This window comes from Sphaerodactylus townsendi, linkage group LG09, assembly GCF_021028975.2.
Source record: "Sphaerodactylus townsendi isolate TG3544 linkage group LG09, MPM_Stown_v2.3, whole genome shotgun sequence".
NCBI classification, from domain to species: Eukaryota; Metazoa; Chordata; class Lepidosauria; order Squamata; family Sphaerodactylidae; genus Sphaerodactylus; species Sphaerodactylus townsendi.
The window spans coordinates 19,180,595-19,198,745 of NC_059433.1; the positions used below are offsets into that span (position 1 = coordinate 19,180,595).

Consider the following 18,151-nt stretch of genomic DNA (forward strand, 5'->3'; position numbering starts at 1 on the left):
ATACACAGGTGTCAAACTTGCGGCCCTCCAGATGTTCATGAACTACAATTCCCATCAACCCTTGCCAGTATAGCCAATGCTCATGTTGAGAGGGACTGATGGGAATTGTAGTTAATGAACATCTGGAGGGCCGCAAGTTTGACACCCCTGTTCTAATAGGTCTGCAAATATTTCAGCTCCCAACAGCAAACCAACCTGTACAGCAAACCAACAGCAAACCAATCTGTACTATGCTTGGTGACAGTCAACTTGGACAAAGGTAACCTCCCATGTAAGGCTGGCTGACAGTATCATTCTCAAGCAGACTCTCTTTTTTCATCATCAAGTCACAATATACTATCCTTATTGTTCTAATACAGTGGTGGCGAACCTTTGGCACTCCAGATGTTATGGACTACAATTCCCATCAGCCCCTGCCAATTGGCCATGCTGGCAGGGGCTGATGGGAATTGTAGTCCATAACATCTGGAGTGCCAAAGGTTCGCCACCACGGTTCTAATAGGTCTGCAAATATTTCAGCTCCCGACAGCAAACCAACCTGTACAGTGGTGTTTCCTGTAAGATCTTGGTTAGTTCTGTAAATTGATGGGAGAGTTCACACCATGCCTGCACAGAAAACGACGGAGACCCTGTACTAATATGAACTGTTATCCTTTGCAGGTTGTTCGGTCGTGTCTGTATTGCACAAAGCAGGTTACTTCTGCCCATACTTAGATACTGCATAGTGGAAGCAGCTGGTTAAATGTGGAACGTCTCCTCCATCCACCACTGCAGGCTCCCAATAAGCATCAGCTGCAACATCCTTTATCCCACTTGATTCATCAGGCACAATATAAACACCACCCAAAAACAACAAAAAGTATAAATGTGCAAGTATAGAAGTGATTCGTCTGGCATTAACGACTGGAAAAAAAAGAGAATGATACTCCAAAGTCAAATGATTCAAATATGCTTCCTCCATTTCAGCTGCTGAGGTATACTGTAAGGGGCAGGTCTTTACATGTAACGAGTTGCTGAAACTACTCTTTACAAAGTATAACACCCCAGCTCACAGCCATAAAATGTCAATCATGCACTGTGTAACCCACTAATCCTGCATACATTAAAAGTTTTCATTAATGTTGTGATAAGGTTTTCATTAGCCATTATAATGTAAAATAATTTTCAGGATTCTCTACATATTTCTGTTTAGCACTTTTAATTTACCACTTTTCAAACCATTATAATATTTGAATTGCATTACTATGATCTAGGACATAGGTGTCAAACTCGCAGCCCTCCAGATGTGATGGACTACAGTTCTCATCATCCCCTGCCAGCATGGGAGCTGTAGTCCATAACATCTGGAGGGCTGCGAGTTTGACACCTGTGATCTAGGAGACCCAGGTGTGAATCCCCACTCTGCTGTGGAAACCTGCTGAGTGACCTTGGGCCAGTCACCCTCCTGGACTAACCAACCTTGCAAGGCTGTCTGGACACAATGGAAGAGAGGCACAATATATTGGGAAGAAAGATGGCATGTAAATAAATAAGCCACATTAAAAATAGAAAGAGATTTATTAATCACTGGTTGTCTTATGCTACTACCTGCACTGTTCTACAGCAGGAAAGGCAGACCACAAAGTATATAAAGTAATATTTATTTAACCAGTTACTGACCTGGTTGAATGATAAGTCTTAATATGAAAAAACAGATACCTATATGCAAAATCAAGGAAATCAGGAACAGGAAGTTAGAGTAGTTCTTGGTCTTGCCTGCAAGTGCTGTGACATTTATATAACCATTCTTAAAAATAACCAATAAAAAGCACAGATAGGATTTCTGTTATTTATGCTTCACATCTTGCAGAGGTCAAATACTGCAACTCTTTTCCATTCATACTTTAAGATACATGCCTCAGCATGTTTCTGGTCTATTTCTATGGTAGCTATCACATCATTAAGTTTTTTTGCAGCTCAGCCTTCCAGAGCTTCAACCGACAAGCAATTTTAAATGTGAACCCTCTCCATTTAGTAAGATTATGCAAACCAGAATGACCTCATTTCCTCCTCTCAGACAGAAAACCCTGCCCATAAAGCTCAACCAGCTACAAAATCTTGAAATTTGCTTAGAAAAGTTCCAGACTGAACAAACTAAACAAACAAATCCTTTTGAAATACTGTAGATAACTTCCTGGACTGTATAATTAAAATGGTTTTATATGTAAAAGTATTTATCTCTATTTAATTACACAGAACCTTAAGTACTAAGGTCCAGCTTCCTACAAGATTCAGATATTAACTAAAGTGAAAGAAAGTTTTGAATTCTCACCTTATTTATATGCCCCCTCTCAACGGTGAAGATTAAAACTGGTAGTTGATGTCTTAGAAGAATAAGGAAGAAAGTTGCTACTTGGGCTGTTTTTCTGGGTTGCAATTGTTGATCCAAAGACTAAAGATATGAGAAACAAAAAGGGAAGACTATTATTAATATACCAAACTTCTTCCAAACTATAGAGAGAATTAATCGTATTAATATACTATATAAAGTTCCAGGAAAGACCTAGAAAACATATTTAGTTTGTTAAAAACAAAGCAAAATAACTTCAATGGTGTGCTTCAGCACACTATAACAATCTAAAAAAAATATTTGTAACTGGTATTTTCTCCCAGACAAAGAACTATATTCAGAACAACCATATTCAGAACCAACTTCAGCTAGCAAATACTGACCTTTATAGATTATTTCAGAAAACAGACTGAAAGTCTGACTAGAGTGCAAACTTTATGATGCAAAAGACCCGAGTCAAACAAAACTAAAAACATATGATAATCAGAACTGCTATCTTTAATTTCCTAATATTTCAATCAAATTCAATTTTAGATGCATAGAAGGCTTTTTTGGTGTGTATTTTGTTACAGAGAGATCTCAATAAAATTTCATAAAGTACACAACATGCATACTCCCCAAAATAACTGACACAGCAAATCACCACTTCATCTATAGAAAAAAGCCTGATACAACCACATAATGTTTTAAGTTATGTGGACATGACATGGTAACTAACAACCAATATTGCGAGATACCACAGTGCAGACTCAAGCAAAAATGACGGGCAAAATAGGCCAAGTTAGGCAAAGAGTATACAAAAGTAGAAATACCTTGTCTACAAGCGCCTTGAAGGCACTTTGGCCCCCACCAAATTAAAGAGTCAGCATAGTGAGGTGGTTACAAGCAGTTTATTTCCTCACTTGTTCACAAGAAGCCTACTGGGTAACCTTGGCCTAGTCATAGTTCTCTCAGAACTCTCAGTTTCATCTACCTAAGAAGGTGTCTGTTTTTAGGAGCGGAAGGGGAGGCGATTGTAAGCCACTTTGAGACACCTTAAAAGGTAGAGAAAAGCGGGTTATAAAAACAACTCTCATATAGACAGCTCTTCCTGCCCAATACATTTATAATGGGATTACAAATTATAAGCAGAGTAACAGGAAGAAATGACATTCACATCAATCATGGAATAGCATTGCAGCTCCTGGCTATATCTGCTACACACATCCACAGGCCACCAAGATGAAACTGTCATGTCAACAACAAGGCAAGTCTTTCAATTATAACAACAGCTCAGAAGATCCACCTTACCACATTTCTGAAACTTCTAAAATTTTAAAAATCTATATCCTACCTTGTACCCGTGTGTAGTTTAAAAATCCAGTAACGGAATTACTGTCAATTAAAATTTTAAAAAATCAAGGAAAGGGGGCCTTTACTCTGTGTGGAGACATACTACTTGTAAAATCTCTCAACTTCAGTGCTGTTGCTTGAACCACAAAGTAACAGGAAAAAGTGTGTTGCAAGAGAAGACTAGGAAGGGCCATCTACATTTTGCCATATTATTCCTGTCATGTTAAACCCAACGTTCAGAGTTTAAACTCTCAGGGAAAGTAAACAAGCATGTTACATTGTTCCTTCCGTCTCCCACACTATTTTTAGCGACTCATAAGCTGTGATTATGTTTCTTTCTCATAAGCTTTTTATGTGCTTTAAAAAACTAAAAATTTTGGCTAGAGGAGAAACAATAACTTTTATCTTCTCTTGCCACCATTTTGTGTTGTACCATGTTCCGATTCAAATGGCTTTAAATTTTGATTAATTTTAAATCCTATGCTTAATCAACATTGACCACAGAGGGGACCATAAGAACATAAGGAAGAGCCTGCTGGATCAGGCCAGAGTCCATCTGGTCCAGCTCTCTGCTACTCGCAGTGGCCCACCAGGTGCCTTTGGGAGCTCACATGCAGGATATGAAATCTACCAACAAATTCTCCTGAGTAAAGTCCCAACTGAAAAGAAGCTTTTGCAAGAGAACTTCCATGGTAGCCCATAATTACCTATTTTCTAAGTGGAATTAGAAAGATAAAAGCGATCCAATCGTTAGTTCTTACCTTTAAAAAGTTGTGCCTGCCCAACTTATATTATTTTATGCTCAGATTGGCTCATTCCGCACATGCAGAATAATGCACTTTCAAACTGCTTTCAGTGCTCTTTGAAGCTGTGCGGAATGGCAAAATCCACTTGCAAACAGTTGTGAAAGTGGTTTGAAAACACATTATTTTGCGTGTGCGGAAGGGGGCATTGCAAACTTTAATTAAACATAAGACTTCCAGTGTCAAACATGAGCGTTATTTTGTCGGCTGTGCTACCGCAGCGCCAATGTTCGCCCACCCCTCTTTTCCTCTCTCCCAATACATCAGGCTCCAGTTTGGGATAAATCTGCCTTGGACATTTTGCCCGCTCCCACCATTCTAAACCTTAGAAAAGTTAAATATGAATTTAGGTGTCCAGCTCATGGGGAAAACAAGACTCCAAAATGCTGAAGGGCCTGCATTCAGATGTCAAGGAAAGCGGAACCTTCATGAAACCAGAAAGGATTCAATCAAGCGCCATGTTTAAGAGGAAGAGATGCATGCCAACAAACTGATTCTGACAGCCATCCATTAAACTGGAGCTTCTCCTGACATCTGAATGGGCCTTCAGACATGTAGACGTTCACAACATTAAATAAATAGATATTTCATGCAATTCCTACTGACTATTTTATATATGGAGTTCTGCAATTTTTTTTTAAAGTCTCACCTACTACAGAATTTTTTTTTTTGGCAAAAATTAAAATTGTGAATTTAAAAAAATCACTTCCTATCCTAGACAGGATGATAGAACACAGATTTTAATATTTTTATAAGACATTCCATCTAAACTGTCTTTCTAACACCCAAAGATAAATATTCTAAAATATATACCGGTAAATTCTAATATAATGGCTGCAAAACTATGGCCCCTTCCGCACATGCAGAATAACGCACTTTCAATCCATTTTCACAATTGTTTGCTAGTGGATTTTGCTATTCTGCACAGTAAAATCCAGCTGCAAAGTGCATTGAAAGTGGATTGAAAGTGCATTATTCTGCATGTGCGGAAGGGGCCTCAGTCTCAAGTTACTGAAGATTTGAAATTTCAGTTTTTCTATCTGCCAGATTTAACAAACTCCCTTTGAACATGATATACTTACTATGCACTTTCTAATTATCGTAGTTGGGTGATATGGTCTGTGCATAGTTTTCATTTATCATGTGACATTCATTGCAATAAAAAAACATCCAGCTACGTCTATAGTTTACACAGAGTCCATGAATTGTACCCTAAACAGTTAATCATTCAATAACTCAAAAGGTCAGCTAAGAGTTGTCTGCACACCTATCCTAGAGAAACTGTCCCTCACTGAATTGTGCTCAAACCAGTAAAGATTGAAAATAGGATTCACTATGATGGCAGCAAGTGTAAGAGGGGAATCAGGCCTATTTTATCTTCCACAGACCTCAATGAAGTTAAGTATTGCCTCCAGCTGTCATCGAACAAAGAATTAGATCACGTGTCTTACTGAACAAGATAGCTTATTTTACAATAAAATACTAAAACAAAGAACATTTCACGTAATTTAAAAAACACACACAGATTTGAGGGGGGAAGCTGCTTTACAAAATACCCTTAAAAATAAAAAGCACTTTTCCTAAGGTTTTTACAGAATGAACTCTAGGGGAAAATATTATGTAATTGGTACTTCAGACATCCCAACCACATATCTGAAGGATTCCTGAAGGGACATAAAAATTCACGTTATAAACAAATTAATGTACAACAACATGTGCCAAGACAGTACAAGGATTCATTCTGTACTACCCACTCTACATGGCTGTTTCACTTTTCCCTATTCTATTCCTTACGCCCCTATCTGCCTTATGTTTTCAAGCTAGCAATGTGGGCACACTGGGCCAAAACAGCAGTGGAAGCCATGTGGTACAGACTGGAATGGAAACCAATTCCAGGATTTCCATAGAAGCATTGCTCAATTTGTCTTCACGGCCTGAAAGAGCTAGGCCTGCTAAGTCTTAGAGAACCTGCTCCCATGGCCCATCAGGAGAAAGGAAGCTCTGATCCTTGGCAGAGAAATCTGCCTGTTTCTAGTACTGTCTGTTTCTGAGACTATGAACATATCTGCAGCATACAATCCAAAATGCTAAAAAAACGAGAGTATCACATGCTGTATACATTTCTAGCCTCAATGCTATTAGTAGTCTGGTTTTTGCTTTTCAAGCCATCTGTTTAATAACATGACACTCAAGCTCTCTGTTAGAAATATCTATTAAATATACGTTGGAAAAAGCACTGTGCAAATATTCAACCATTTGCATTATCACAGTGCTTTTATTTTACATTAAAATCCATTAACTTAACAACGAAAGGCATTTGCTGTTCTCTCAGTTTAACACTGTGATTTAAAACAGTGAAATCAAATAAGATGTAAAATCATTTTCTGGACTAATTGCTGATGCATTACTGAGAATATAGCTGGGCCTCATTGGTTTGGTTTTCTCTAAGCTTTTTTCCCTTCTGACAATGAAAATATCCACAAAAAGAGAAGATCTCATTAATGCAGTAATATGCATTTAAACTTGATGATGAAACTCTGGCACAATCTTTGTATGTATTTACAAGCCAAAATATCAGACTCGTTAAAGTTTTAGTTCTTTGTAATTTCACATGCAATTCTCTGGCTTCAAATGGTTAAAACACACAAAAAAGCAAAAAGAGCTGTCTGCAAAAGAAATTTTCCTACCCAAACTCTTAGGCAATATTTTAAAAGCAACAGGAGTTTTCAGGGTCATTAATAAAACACCCATGCTATCTGTATGCACATTTCTCTAACTAAACAAAAAAGATTTGCAAGCAATTTATATGATTAAAGATTAGCTTCCATAAAATGCCAATAATCAGGAATTAAATAGCACACGTTACTTAACACATCTGCACACTTTTGTCAGAGATTGTACAAATGTTTAAAAAATGGCACATACATATGTCAGTTATCAAAGAACAGCATGACCAGAATATTTCTTCCAGAAAACAGTAGGCTCAATTCACTGCACATTCTTTAAACAACTGCAACCCTTAATCCTGCAGTAGTTGGGAGCTTTGCATTTTAGACAGCTGCTGTGCAAAGATAGCTAACTTGTTTTAGATGCACACAAACTGTATAACAATTAATACAGTAAACCCATATGGACAACATGTGACCTACAAACACCTCTGCAATGCACTTCAGTGTAGTATGAGAGATGTAAATAAAGCCCTAATAATCTCACCTTTCATAGGATTAGAGTGTCTCAAAGACAGAGGGGGAAAAAACTCGGAAACACATAATGTATGTGCATTTAATTCAAAGCTTTAAAAACAGCCAAACAAAAAGAGCCACTTTACTGTTTTCAAATCACATTATTAAAGGGTTTGTTGGAATTTTGAGTACTATGAACAAGCTGTTGTCATTCTGAATACTCTTGGGTGGCCTCTGCTAAACAGGATCAAGTACAAAGAAAGCCTCTCTACACAGCCAAAGATGCCATAAAGGTCTACTTTAAAGAAAAAATGCCAATTGCCGTAAATACGTGGCAAATGTAGATAACTGCAGTTGGAATTAGAGGATTCTCCATGTTAAAAAGCCATAAACAAAGTTACCTGCTATTTACAAATCCTTCAGCTATATATCTACCATGCAAAAGACATCAATCGAGTCATACAGCTGATCGGTGGAGAAAAACAGCTCCCCTCCTGTATAATTCTACCAGTCTCTGGAGGGGGCCAAAAACTAAAATAAGACTAACACACTTAGCTTAATTTTCTCCTTTGGTGGTGTGTCCATTGCTAAAGCAGGGTAAACAGAACATCTCTAATAATAAATAATTGTCTGCAGAAAATCCTGGGAATTGAAACTTGCAGACTGCAAGTAGTAACTGTACAATTGACCTAACAGAAGTGCTTTTATGTCAAGAAGCCAAGGATCCACGTCTTACATTTCAAACTACATACAAATTATGTTAATCGTATACAAACATGCCGCAGGACACAATACACAACCAACAAAGCTTAACAAGTTGCCCAGAGCCTGCAGTACATGCACCATTTGAGGTATCCCAGTCACAAGAAAAGCGCACCTGAATGGATGATGAATGCCGTCTGTTACCATGGCAGCCTGATCTAATTACACGACTGATCAGGGCCAGAGTGGGTACACTGAAAACCTACACCCTGACATGTCTATACATGACCACACTTACACACACACACACAATTTGACATACACAGAATGAAGTGGAGAATCTCAGTGTTTGTGCTTTGCATTACAGGTGGGCTATCTATTCCAGAAAACGATGCTCAGGGAAAAAAACAAAAACAAAAACAAAAAAATCCACACAAATTATCATCTGCTATTGAGAGGGTAACCTTCCTGCCTTTCAAAATAACTCTTAGCAATATAGCCTCTCTCTTTCAGTTATGCCTTCCTCATTCATAACGACTATTGCTGTGAGCAATAAAACTAGGCTGTCCTCACCAGCCAGACAAACAGTTTCACATTCACAGCTGAAATCTGAATTTGCTGTTCACCGAAGGGGTTTCATCAGAAACTGAAACGGACAGCCGAAATGTCAACTGAAGTAATTGGCTGTATTCAAACACATGTAACTAACCATTAACTGCACAAAATACATAACAGGGATCATTAAATATTTAATCGCCAGCAGTGTCGGGCATTTCTTATCCATATGTATGTTGCAGAAAAGGCTCCGCAAACTCAAAGCATGCCTTCCCACAACTGTGCACGCAAACAGATTATGAACAGCAGCAATATTATGCATAACAGCACAACTTGTAGGTTTCTTCCTCTTTCTGACTGTAGCTGGGGGTTCACAATTGCAGCAAGGAATATTATCTTGGAGGAGTTCCTATTGCATACCATACGGTAAACAAAATAAAAATAGCTTGTTCTTGTTATCCACATAATATGGCATTATATAACACGCTTCCAATTCGCTCCCTTTTCGATCACCGCTTTCTGATCATTTCTCCCGCTTTGCATTTTAATCGCCACCGTTTCCAACACTGCCCAACAGACATTATGTTGTTGTTATTGTAGCATTTCGACAGAAGCCAGGAGATCTAGTTGTGTGTCTTAATCGCCTGCAATATTCTTGGATGCCGTGCAATTTAGTTGCACGTAGAAAACAGTTCAGGCCTTTTAAAGAATGACCCAGGGTAACTTGGAAAGATAATGTTGAGCAAAGGCAAGGAGAAGAAGGGCACCGGGGGAGGGGGAGGGGGAGGGGGGGGGCATTGGATATAAATTAAAAACAGTGTCAGAATCCTCCTTTTAAAAAAACGGTGGTGGAGCAGACAATATTACAATGTGCACAGATTTAAAAAGACAAACATACACACACACAAACCCCACACACACAGTTCTTGCAAAGCAAAGGCTCTGGGCAACCTGCGCGCTCTCTTAAGCTTGTTTTCTCTGCTGGAAAGGCGCAAAAGCAGAAGCCGGTCGGGCGGATGGAGTCAAGGTGAAGGGAAGGCGGCGCGCAAGGCCTCCCCCCTGACCTACCTCTCGTCCCGGGGCCCAGCGCCGGCCTCCACCCGCTCCCTCACTGCCTCCTTGCAGAAGCGCCCGGTGCAACCTCCAGCCGCCTGGGGCCCAGAGCAGAGGCGCATAGTGGTGGAGCGGCGGCGGCGGCGGCGGCTGCCGGGCACATCCCAGTCCCAGCACCGCCTCCTCCTCCTCCTCCTCCTCCTGCTGCTGCTGCTCCGCCGCCTCCTCCCCCTCGCTTCATTCACCCCTCCGGCAGCCACCCAGCCCCGTACTACGCCGCGCACGGAAGACGCGCCCGCCCTACTACGAAGCCCAGCCAGGGAGGGGAAGGGAGGGCAGCAGGCCGGGCGCGCGCTCCCTCCGCCCGCCTCCCCCAGCAGCAGCAGCAGGAGCCGCCACAAGGACGCAGCAGCAGCAGCAGCCCCCGGCCAGGCGGAGGGGCAACCGGGGGAGCGCGTGGCTTCGGGGCAGACACGCACCAGCCCGGGCCGGGGGGGGGGGGGAACTCCGCGCGCTCGCCCCGCTTGGAGGCGCTCGCCCCAGTCTGCCAGTCTGTGTTTCTCCCCGGGGCGTCGGCGCGTCATGCGCCCAAGCGAGAGGGAGGGAGGAAGGGCCAGGGGAGGAAGGGCCACCTCGCCCCCCCTCCTGAGGTTTCCCCGCGGCGGGGGGGGGAGAGATGGTGTTGTTTTGCCCCCTCCTCCCCCCCCCAGTTGCTTCCTTCCCGTCTCCTTGCTGCAGAAGGGAGCGCGCGCCTCGCCTCCGCGTCCCAGCCAGCGCCACCCCCGGGCGCTGCCACAAAACGCCCTCCCTGGCCTGCTTTACAGCACAGGAAGGGCAGCGCCGTCGCGCGGATTCTAGGAACGGGAGCAAACCCACTCCCCCCCCCCCGGCCCTGGAGGGAGCGGGGCATCGCGCGCCCCCCTCTGCAGAGCCCGGCAGGGATAAAGCGGGGGGGGGGGGTGTAGTCCAGCTTGGAAACCGCGGGAGGTTCTCAGGCTGCTGCGCCGAGGGAGAGAAGCGAAAGCAGAGGAAGGGTCCTTCTTTTTTTAAATGCCATTGAGTGAAAAGTGGGGTGGGGGGGTGGCGGACAGAGGGGGGGGGGGAAGACTCACACCCGAGGTCTCGCCAGCTGATCGCACAGGATTTTAAAAAAAAAAACCACGGGGGTTTTTTTTTGGGAATTTTCCCCCCCTGCGCTCTGTCCGTCTGCGCACCGAGCGTAGTAGAAAGCGAGGATGTCTGCGGTGGAGCCGCTGCTGGCCTCTCTCCTCTCCCGTGTGTGAACGGGTGACGGGAGCCAAATATGGAGCAGTTGGCTTGCCTCTGCAGCGGCTCAAGGAGCCGACTTCTTCGTGCAAAGGGGGAGGAGGAGGAGGAGGCACTTTGTCAGGCGGCCAAGAGAGCCACACAGATGATGGCAGCGGCAGCAGCAGCAGCAGCAGCAGGCGCGCCGCCCGGCCCCGGGCTCGGCCAGCCTTAACCCTTTCCCGGGTTTCTCCTCCCAAGGAATGTTTTCACGGCGGCGCCTCGCTCCGAATTAAGGACAGGCCTTCCTAACCCCCGAATAAACACCGTCTCTGCAGGGTTCCCGCTTTGGGATCTGCAATCCCTTTGGCACTAGCGAGGAGGGTGAGGGGAAAAGACAGTGTTCCAGATACCTTTAGATGTTATTCTCACCAGCCCAGTCTTCTCTGCGTATTGACTAAGGAGCTTCTCTGGATTCATTGCTGTTTGTTCCGGAGGAAGTGTGTGTATATTCTTGGCATTCCGGGTCCCAGTGATCCTCTAAAAGAACCTCCATTCTCTAAACAAATTAGAGTTGCTAAAAAAACAACAAACCAAAACTCACAAAATAGTTGTAGCGTGGCAGGAATGGCATCACCTTCTGGAACTGCTGAAGGTGTCAATTGCATACCTAGACGCCATGCACACCCAAAACGGCAGTGGCTCCTAAGCAGAGTTTACGGTATATCGTGAATAAATCCTTGAAAGAAAATTGATGCTCAGCAACTGTGATTACATCACAAGCAGCCAGTTCCTACGGCCTCAGCTGTTCTGAGCCCTGTCTGGGAAAGAAAGTGAAATATAAATGCTTCAATTAATTACCCAAAAAAATGCAAATTTCTGGCGGCCTTTTGGCAAGCGGTTCATTTTCATGTCAGTTAGCAGTTAACAGGCAGTACTTTTAAACAGATTTCCTTCCTGGAAGCAGCCCAAATGCATTCCGGGCCTCAAGTATTTGGGTTGCATTTTTCTCTGCTCTGCAACAGCATGCACCCAACAGCATGCACACGCTGTCGAAGGCAGGGATTGCAGCTCAGTGGCAGAATATTTGCTTTGCTTGCAGGAGGTCCCAGGTTCAATTCTGAGCATCTCCAGTTAAAAGAATCAGATAGGGCAGGGGGTGTCCAACTCTGGCATCCCAGATGTTCATGGACTACGATTCCCATCAGCCCCTGAGATAGGAGATCGGAAGATGTCTTCCCCAGGGTCCTGAAAAGCTGCTTCCTGTCAGATTTGGCAGTGCTGACTTTGATACAACTGTGATCTGACAATATAGGACAGCCTCACGTGAACGGACAACATAATTTAACTAGTATGGAAGGAACAACATGTTTCTGCAGCTGGTCACATACTATTTTTTTTTCATTCAACAAATGTGTGTAGACATGAGACATTTATTATGAGGAATCCCATTTTTACTCAAGAAAATGTATCTATTGTGACAATAAATATAACGTTTCTCCAAGGACTAATTTTTATTTCTTTTACAAGTTATGTTAATGACCGTAGTGAGTACAGACTCTTCAAGCCTCGAAAACAGCATTAGGACAAAAATTTATTCACAGCTTGACCTAATCCATAACTATCTGGAAGATCTTAAGGTGAAATCATGCTGTATACAAAGGTGGAAAATGTTGCTGTCAGATCTCAAAATGTGAAGCTTTAACATTCTCCCTAAGCCAGTGGCACAGCGCCAAGGTGGTGGGTTAACATTCTCCCTAAGCCAGTGGCACAGCGCCAAGGTGGTGGGGGGGTGCGCGATGCACCGCACATGCCGGTGCAGGGGCGTGGTGGGGACACGGCACACGGGTGCTCCGGGTGCAGTTCCCCCTAGCTCCAGCCCTGCCCTAAGCTGCTGGGCTCTAGGTTCGCATGGCAAGCCCTTCTATTCCTTAAAAAAAGTTAAGCCAATCGCAATTACAAAGCCTACCCTGTTTCTCCGAAAATAAGACATCCCCTGAGAATAAGACGTAGTAGAGGTTTTGCTGAAGTGCTAAATATAAAACATCCCCTGAAAGTAAGACGTAGCAAAGTTTTTATTTGGAAGCATGCCCGTTGAACAAAACACCAGAGCATGCAGCTGCGGAGCGGAAAAATAAAACATCCCCTGAAAATAAGACATAGCGTATCTTTGGAAGCAAAAGTTAATATAAGACACTGTCTTATTTTCGGACAAACACGGTATGTAGTTACTTTAGTACCTCTGATATATTAGCCAGAGAAGGTGGGGACCTTGCAGGAAAAACACAGGATGACTTTGTTTTCTGCATGAAAGGCCATAGAATCAAGAACGGGAGGAGAGAGACTACGGAAGCCCAGAGGGAGGTCAAATGACAGGAGTAAGGGGGTGAGTGTGGCATCATCAGGAGAGTTCCCCCATGCCGCCTGCAACCTGTTGCTCTGATTAACATTTAACTAATGTGTAGATTAAGGCTGAAAACATTACAAACATTATGCTATAATTATGACTCCGAGACTTTCCTTGCAGCCCAGAGAACAACATTTTTAAAAATTACCCTGCAATTATTATGAGTCTAGCAAATGCTCCTGCAATCTTGCCTGTGGGTTTCCCATCCCTGAGCTGTATATTCATGAATCCTAATAATCAGATTTTTTTTCCAGGTGTATTTATTTTGATGAGCATCCAAGTTATATCTGTTCTGTACTGAAAGGTGAAAAGGGCTGAACTAGCAGGTTACTGTGAGAAATAATGTTGAAAAAATAAAATGTATATTAGAGAAAAGAGGTTTGTTTGAGGGGGGGGCTGGTCCATACCCCATCTTATGGCAACATTTCCTGTTCTGAGATGAGTAACAAGCAGCCTTGAAAACATTGGGTGGTGCCTGGTAGAGAGAGATAATCTGTGAGAGAACATACCTACGGGGTTGATCAACAGTTATTTTTCTGCTGGAGGCTCCTGTGCTCCCAGAAGGCTCAAGGTGCAACTGACATAAACTCCACCCATCATTTGTGCTCCACCCATCTAGCCCTGCTTTTAACAACTGACCTACAGACAACAGAGACCAGTTCCTTTGGAGAAAATAGTTGCTTTAGAATGCTTTAGAAGTATTCTATAGCATTGTATTATGCTGAGGTACCACTCCTTCTCAAGCCCTGCCCTCATTAGCTCCCCCGCCCCCATCTCTAGGTATTTCTCCAGAGCTGGCAACCCTGTGGGGCAGATGTGTGGTCTCAAGATCTATTGCCCCTTCTTTTGTTTTTGTACCTCCAGTTTAATGAAGAGTTCTGAAAAACTCGAAAGCTATTTTTGGTTCATCCCAATAAAGATATCATATGATTTTTGCATTTCTCGTGTTGAAGTGGCACAACTACCTGCAATCTCCATATTACAGGACTTTCTTACAATGGAGAATGTTCGCATTCTAGCTTGATTGGTCTTCCAGACCCGAAGACACACTCACCAGTCTGGTAATACTTAGTCTAGGTTTAGGCCTTCTTTGTAAGAACATAAGAACAAGCCAGCTGGATCAGACCAGAGTCCATCTAGCCCAGCTCTCTGCTACTCGCAGTGGCCCACCAGGTGCCTTTTGGGAGCTCTCACGCGGTAGGATCAAAGCAATGGCCATCATAACTGTCACTGCACCCGATTGGCTGGCCTGTCTAAGGCATTTGCAATCTCAGATCAAAGAGGATCAAGATTGGTAGCCATAGATCGACTTCTCCTCCATAAATCTGTCCAAGCCCCTTTTAAAGCTATCCAGGTTAGTGGCCATCACCACCTCCTGTGGCAGCAGATTCCAGCCATTCTAGCTAAATTAACCTAGTCTAGCTCTCTTGTAAATTCCAGTAGTGACTTGTTGGCAGAGCTTTCAAGAAATGCTGCCTTTCTAGGAACATCCAGTGCAGCTGAGCTGGCATGCAGCATTTTTATTTAATTTATTCAACCCACGTATTCAAAGAACTTGGATGTAAAATATATATATTTAAACCCTCAGAATCACAGGTATGTCCAATACAGAAGCGTGTGTTGTATTTCTGGGGCAACTCTGCTAAATACCCTGTTTCCCTGAATGTAAGACATCCCCTGAAAATAAGACGTCGTAGAGGTTTTGCTGAAGTGCGAAATATAAGGCATCCCCCAAAAGTAAGACGTAGCAAAGTTTTTGTTTGGAAGCATGCCCGACGAACAGAACACAGAAAAATAAGACATCCCCTGAAAATAAGGCATAGCACATCTTTGGGAGCAAAAATTAATATAAGACACTGCTTTATTTTCATTGAAACACGGTAGTAACTGAGGGAGTGCTAGGGGTCAGTTAATTTACAATGCTATCCTATGTGGAATTTCTCCAGTCCAAGCCCATTGGCTTCAAGAGAAGGTTTTTTGACTGCAGTGTTTTATACTTTACTAACGTGTTCATGCACGTAAAAGTGTAGGCCATCCACTATACTCCTTCCTACAACATCGCATAACATGAAAAAAAATACTTTCTTTATTCCCTGATCCTTGCGTTGAGATTGTGGAAGGAAAGCATAAGGCCCCCGCTGCCTGCTTGTCTATTTCTTAGTAGCAACAGCTGTGAAATTTAATTTACATATGGTAAGATTTTTAAAAATATAAATAAAATCCCTCCCAATAACATCGGAATATGATTAACTGCTGCTTTTTATATTTTCAAAGCGCTCTCCATCAATGTCACAGTGATCCCGTTTGCTCACAGCACCGTCTAATCCAGATCTATAATATATCTTGAATTTGAAGACCACAAGATTCAGACTCTCTGCTCAGTTCCCTTATTTTCTCTCCCCCGACCCCCGATATTTAATGTCCGGCCTGATAAAGTCTTCTGAAGAACTCAAAGGCCGGCACACTGGTTTTTAATACTTAGTTTGCTATTACATTACTTCAATTCTTGGGATTTTTCTGCAGACTAATTTGACTACCCCTAATAACATTATCGCTGCAGGTCCCTAAAAAGCAAACCAAACATTGCTGAATGCGGATACTTACTTGTTAGGGATGGAGCATGTATTTCGATTGTGCTGCATGGTTTGGGGGGGTACAACTGGTAAGTGTTGTTTCTAGTACAGTGGTTCCCATCCTGAGGTACGCGTACCCCCAGTGCTCGATGCCAGAGCGTTTGGAGGTACACAAAAAAAAATTACGTAATGGGTTTGCTAACGTGGGGTACAATTTTAGGGAAATGGGTTGCCAAGGGGCCCAAGAGTGAAAAAAAAGGTTGGGAACCACTGTTCCAGTTGAAAGCCAGCACGGTTAAGAGTGGTGGGCTCTAATCTGGAGAGCCGAGTTCAGTTCCCCACTCCTCCACATGAAGACTGCTGGGTGACCTTTGGCCAGTTACAGTTCTCTCAGAACTCTCTCAGCCTACACAGAGGCAGGCAACGGCCAAACACCTCCAAACATCTCTCGCCTTGAAAACCCCACGGGGTCACTGTAAGTCAGCTGTGATTTGATGGCACTTTCCACCACCACCACATTGTTGTAGTTAAGATACATAACCTTAGAATTTTAAATTGTCATATGGACAGTGGTTTAGGTTCTTTATTGTGCGTTCCTAGACAGAGTTAAACCCAAGCAGAGCAGCAGTGGCGTAGGAGGTTAAGAGCTCGTGTATCTAATCTGGAGGAACCGGGTTTGATTCCCAGCTTGGCCGCCTGAGCTGTGGAGGCTTATCTGGGGAATTCAGATTAGCCTGTGCACTCCCACACACGCCAGCTGGGTGACCTTGGGCTAGTCACAGCTTCTAGGAGCTCTTTCAGCCCCACCCACCTCACAGGGTGTTTGTTGCGAGGGGGGAAGGGCAAGGAGATTGTAAGCCCCTTTGAGTCTCTTATAGGAGAGAAAGGGGGGATATAAATCCAAACTCCTCCTCCTCCTCCTCCTCCTCCTCCTCCTCCTCCTCTTCTTCTTCTTCTTCTTCTTCTTCTCATTGCATTGATTTCAGTGGACTCAGAAGGGCATGATTCTGCATAGAATTGCACAGTTACTGCGAAAATGAAGGCTGAGGAAGCAGTACCCAAAAAGAAGATACAAAGCTTCATTTTTGGGGTTGTGCAGCTTTCCCCAGTGTAATCTGTTCCACGTGTGTTAACTCCACAGCCCCCATATATGTTATTAGATGGATCCACAATCTCCCAATAAGAGTCATTAGAAGGATTTCTACTGCTGTGCTGGCTTGCTGGAATTTATTACAACAGCCATGAAAAAAATTATTTATGGGTCTCCCTGGATATTATATACACTGAGTTGTGAGGAAAACTTAAATGATGGAAGCTTGCGCAACCTGAATAGAAAGCTGTATCTGTGATATACGATACCACATTTTATACCACAGAACTCGAGGACGTTGCTTAAAATCGCTTTCTGTCTGCATGTGTTTGTGAGACAACCAGCAAAGCAAAATTGATAATTTCTGGATCTGAGGCACACTGACCAGAAGTCTTTTACATGGAGTGATGAGTGTCACTCATTGTTTGTGTATTATACCTCTATTTGTGACTTCAAAAACCCAAAAATTATAAAGCCATTAAATTCCAATATGTCGTTTTATTGCAAAGGAAAATGTTTGCCAAATGACTTTCATTGATGACTGCCTACATTTCACGTCTGTCCTGACAACATTGATGGTCTCACGACAGCCTCTAGTGGACAAGAGTGATCCATCTCTCAAAGTACACTCCCTCTGTACTACACAAAACTCACAGCGGTCTCTCTGGAGCCCAGCCAATTGCATTTGGAATAGCTCTACGCGGGCCAATTCACACACCCACAACTTTGTTTCAGAATATCACCACGAGTCCTTGATATGGCAGGCTAGCAAATCAGTCCTGCCATCAGTTAAGTATACTTTCCACACAGAATATTTGGTTCGGTGACGTTAAAAAGTTTCATTTTGTACTTCAGACAAACGTCCACCCTCCCCGGAATT

At 43.0% G+C, this 18,151-nt stretch overlaps 1 protein-coding gene across 8 annotated transcripts in view; it reads right to left on the reverse strand.

Moving 5' to 3' along the window:
- ATXN1 (ataxin 1) overlaps positions 1-11,314 on the reverse strand; it is a 287,821-nt gene extending 276,507 nt beyond the window's left edge. For 6 of the 8 annotated variants that reach the window (XR_007245459.1, XM_048507794.1, XM_048507793.1 and 3 more), the window contains exons 1-2: positions 9,972-10,148; positions 2,312-2,431 (exon numbers count right to left, since the gene is read on the reverse strand). The gene's annotated coding sequence lies outside the window, so the exon portion shown is untranslated. Of the gene's footprint in view, positions 1-2,311; positions 2,432-9,971; positions 10,149-11,068; positions 11,142-11,170 lie in introns of those variants that run through there. The other 2 variants (XM_048507790.1, XM_048507791.1) reach the window with 2 other exon arrangements.
- Positions 11,315-18,151: the final 6,837 nt, after the last annotated feature.